This window comes from Nicotiana tomentosiformis, chromosome 12, assembly GCF_000390325.3.
Source record: "Nicotiana tomentosiformis chromosome 12, ASM39032v3, whole genome shotgun sequence".
Lineage (NCBI taxonomy): Eukaryota > Viridiplantae > Streptophyta > Magnoliopsida > Solanales > Solanaceae > Nicotiana > Nicotiana tomentosiformis.
Window position 1 is genome coordinate 2,965,671 of NC_090823.1, and position 5,430 is coordinate 2,971,100.

The following is a 5,430-nucleotide window of genomic DNA, read 5'->3' on the forward strand; positions in this document are numbered from 1 at the left end:
TAAATTCTGTAAATCATGCTGATTTAAATATCCTAGTTGTATTTCAATTATTATTATTGACCCATAGTGAGTGTCAAAGTCGGCCATCTCGTCTCTACCACTTCGAGATTAGGCTTGATACTTACTGGGTACACGTTGTTTACGTACTCAAACTACACTTGCTGCACTTTTTGTGCAGGACCTGAGGCAAGTACTAGTGGGGGACCTATCGTCTTACACCCACGTTATCCAGGAGCATAGTGATGAGCTGCCTTTCTGATCCGTTCTGCAGCTACTAGTGTCTCTCCTTGTATTTTTTTTATTCTGTCTATTTTTATTTCAGACAGTTTTTGAGGTTTTGTATAATCTACTAGATACTCATACACTTGTGACACCAGGTCTTGGCACACACATTGGTGGAATTTGAATTTTATTATTTCTCTTAGTTTTAAATTTTATCAATGTATGCTTAATTTATTAAGTTGGCTTGCCTAGCCGTAGTGTTGGGCGCCATCACGACCTATAGGTGAAATTGGGTCGTGACAGTTCCGTTTGTTATGGCTTAAACTAGATAATACACAATTGGAAGGAGTCTTATTAAAAGATAAGTGGAGAGAAAATAGGAAAAAGATATAACTAAATCCCCTAATTTAAGGTATTAATAATGGATTGTATATATTTTGTAGCTAAACCGTGTTTAGGTCGGGTAAATTCAAAAATATGAACATTTTTCGTAATAAGGTTTCAAATAGTGTATAGGAATAAAAAAATTTCTGCTCTAAATAACACTTCTACGGTGCACGGTATTACTCATAAGACTACAAGACTAACATCATTCTTAATGAATGTTGTTACTTATTATTTATATTGTGTTGTATTGTATTATTTTGACAAATAAAATATTTGAATAGATTGTATCATTTTCCGTCGTTATATAATGCGACACAACGGTAATATGAGAAAAAATTTATATTATAAAGAAAAAATAAGGTACGGGTAGAGTTATTTAAAAAAGGTAAAATAAGTAAAATAAGATTATTAAATACTTATTAAGAGCAAGATGGGAAAGGAACAAAAAAATGATGCGATCACACCAAATCGATGGATATAAAATATTGTATTTAAAGTAACAATAATATACAATATAATCGGTAACAATCATCCAAACAAGTTGTTATTGTATCTTATTTTTGTCCTATCCAAAGAAGGAGAAATGAGCAAGTTAAATATTTGACCGGCTGGCCAAAAATAATTACATATACTAACCAAATATACAAGAAACATTCATTGATTATATGTAAAATATGTATATTATACATTAATATAAAAAATTTATATATTTTACTTATTATTTTTTAAAGCTACTATATTGTTAGTTTCAATTAATTTTAGGCCACATAGGACTGCTCTAATATACTCCCTTTGTTTCAATTTAGATGACACGCTTTCTTTATTAGTCTGTTCCAAAAAATGACACATTTCTACAATTAGAAATACACTTTAAACTATTCATTTTACAAATTTTACCCTTAATGGATAGCTTTAATAACCACACAAATGTCATGACCCCACAAAGTTTTTACCCCTTAAGCTTTTAAGACCACAAGTTTTAAAAGTTTTTTTTTCTTAAACTTTGTGTCGAGTCAAACTAGCTCATCTAAATTGAAACGGAGGGAGTAACACTCTTGTGGTGAAAGAAAATTACTCAGAAGTCTACAGGACTAAAGGGTCGTTTGGTAGGATGCATTAGATAAAATAATACATGCATTAGCTTTGTGTATTAATAATACCTTGTTTGGTACACTTTTTAAACTTATGTATTAGTTATGCAAGCATTAGCTATACACCTTATTTGGTATTATCATATGCATAACTAATACATAAGAAACTATGGTATTAACAATGCAATGAGTTTTAATGCATGCATTAGCTTAGTTAAAGATAAAATTATCCTTCAAAATTTATGTTTGATTAAAGTATGCTATTATATTATGCAAGTTTGAAATAATCCAAGAAAGTGGAAAATAAAATTATATCTCTAGTAAATAAATAAATAAATAAATACTTAGCATATTTTCTTTTTTATAAATAAATATTCAGTTCTATATTACAATATAGGTAGACAAATCAAATAATTTTTCTAAAACTTTTTTAATATAAAAACATTCCTCAACATATGTTTCTTTTAAAAAGATAAAGTGATGGACTGGTTATGAGGGTATTTTTATAAATAAACAATTCTTTTAAAAATTGTGCAATGCTTTAATAAATCAAACCAAACAATTGATAAGATATGTCACCATAACTAATACCATCATAACTAATGCAAGCATAACTAATATCAGCATTACTATTCCCAAAAAAAAATATCAGTATTACTAATACACTATATTCAGCATTATTCATATACACTCTACCAAACGCCCCTAAGTTTATAATTGGCCACCCGTCTTTTGACATTCTGAACCCACTCCCCCCCCACCCCACCCCCCACACACACACAACCACCCTTAAAGAACTAAATTCCCACAATTGCCAACCATTCTTGATTCAACTTCTAACCACTTTTAACATCTAAATTTTGGCTCCCTTCTTAGGTGTTTGGTTTGGTTTTCCAAATTTAATTTTATCTTTTTTGGATTTCAGTACCATAAATATTGCTAGACATTGATCAACATTCTTGGATTCTACCATTCTCTTTCAGGTTTCCCTTTGTTAAATTAAACAATCATTTTAATTTATTCGATTCCAATTCTCTAAAAAAAATGCCACCTTTTATTGGATCAAATCCTCTTCCAAATAGTTTCAAACACAATACCATAGATTCAGCTTCTAATATAATCACCATTGATGTAGGTGGTCGACTTTTTCAAACCACAAAACAAACTCTAAATCAAGCAGGTTCGGAATTCCTTTTTTCTATAATTGCTAGTAATAATTCAGATTATAATTTAATTCCATTTATTGATAGAGACCCTAAAATTTTCTCAATTTTACTTTCCCTTTTAAGAACTGGAAATTTAACCTCAAAAGCTAAGAACTTTGATATTCAAGATTTGATTTTTGAAGCTAAATTCTATGGTGTAGAGAACCTTGTTCTAAACTCCCTTTCAAACCCATCTCCATTTGAGCCTTTTGAGATTCCCGAGCATATCATTTTGCTAAGTGTATACGGTTAAAACCGGTCCTCGATCATGAAGATCGATCGACGATGGTATCTCAGTCAAGGGGTATCTACATGGAGAGCTCAAACGAATTCCGAGATGCGGGCGTCGAGCATCGGGGCATCCGAATCGACCGAGGCAACATCAACCGACACAGGTCCCGAACATCGATGCCCGAAAGTGATCATCTCGAAACCAAGGCCGAGGTTCCGATCCGACACCGAGCTCGAGTCAGTATCGAGCTCACAGACAAAAGGCTATTACAACCGCACCAAAGGAGAGAATCTTGGTGGGAATTAAGGAGGAGACACACCATCATGGGTCCTCCACTAGTAATATTATTCTATTATGTTGTTATAGATAAAGTAGTGATCCTTGGCTATAAAAAGCAAGATAGATTGTAATAGAAGGCATCTTCTCCAGGATATCAAGAATTCATTGTGTTTATCTTTCTAAGCTCACTAAGTATCTTCGTTCATCATTTCTATTTCATATAACAAATACGTGTATTGTTACCTTCAGGTCAAAGGAATCTACCTATCCTTATAACCATACACAAATTCAACGATTATCCGATTTTTCGGGTAAACAGTTTGGCGCCCACCGTGGGGCTAAGGATAACAAGTGATTATTTGATACAAATATACAGTATACTCCAGCTTACAACTTCATACCAGCAATGGCTCTGCCAATCGACCTCGAAGCCGGCCTTCAGGATGAAACCAACAACTTGGTGCCCAGGGCCGAAAGGCTACCCAACAACGGCAACGAGGCTCGAATCGAGGAACCCGAAATTCGAGCCGAAGTACCAGTAGATATCAATTCACGAATAGCTCTAGAAGCGAATCAGCGTTCTAAGCAGGAAAGAAGCGTTCAGGATGGCGCTCGACCCATAGCCTGAGACACCCACAGCACGGGGGAAATCGGGGTCAGCTTGCTTATAATTTTTGAAATGCTACAAGCCAAAAAGTAGCGATAGCTCAGTTGCAGAGCCAAACTCATATGCAAAGTAAGCCAAACTCCAATCCGCTTCTTCGAGAAGTAACCCCCAGAACGGAGCTCGACACAGTGAAATCGAACGAGCGAGAATCAGGAACCGCTCCTGAAATTGCTAAACTGCTCGAGGAACTCACAAAACTAGTCGAAGCCAATGACAAAAAATTCGAAACATATGATGCTAGGATCGATCAGATCCCGGGGGCTCCGCCAATGATGAAAGGGCTGGATTCGAAGAAGTTCATACAAAAGCCTTTTCCATCGAGCGCGGCCCCGAAACCAATCCCAAAAACATTCCGTATGCCCGTAATTCCCAAATATAACGGTACGACCGATCCTAACGAACATCTCACCTCCTATACATGTGCCATCAAAGGCAACGATCTGGAAGACGATGAGATCGAGTCCGTATTATTGAAAAAGTTCGGAGAGACCCTCGCAAAAGGAGCAATGATCTGGTATCACAACTTGCCACCAAATTCTATCGATTTTTTTGCCATGTTAGCAGATTCGTTCATAAAAGCACATGCTGGTGCCATAAAGGTCGCAGCGAGGAAATCGGATCTATTCAAAATGAAATAAAGGGGTGACGAAATACTGAGGGAATTCGTATCCCGATTTCAAATGGAACGCATGGATTTGCCACCAGTAACAGATGACTGGGCCGTACAAGCTTTCACCCAAGGGTTGAACGGACTGAGTTCGACAGCATCACGTCGGCTGAAACAAAGCTTGATCGAATACCCTACAATAACTTAGGCGGATGTACACAATCGGTATCAATCGAAAATCAGGGTCGAAGATGATCAATTGGGATCTCCGTATGAACCCACGCGTCAGAACCACGCAACCACTAAAATTCAGAAGGAACCCAACAGAGAACAAAGGCCAAACAGAGACCGATACCAGCCGTACGTCACAGATCGGATGAACCACGATTCAGCACATGAGACAGCTCGGAATAACCGAAGGAATGATCGGGGGCAAAATTCTTGGGGACTTATGAGCAAGAGAGGCTTTGATAAATATGTCGATCCTATAGAAGTTCCTCGATTATCGGAATATAATTTCAACATCGATGCATCCTCCATCGTGTCGGCCATCGGACGCATCAAATATACCAGATGGCCTCGGCCCATGCAGACCGATCCGGCCCAAAGGAATTCCAATCAAATATGCGAATATCATGGCACCCATGGTCACAAAACGGAAGAATGCAGGCAATTAAGAGAGGAAGTAGCCCGCTTATTTAACAAAGGGCACCTTAGGGAATTTTTGAATGATAGGGCGA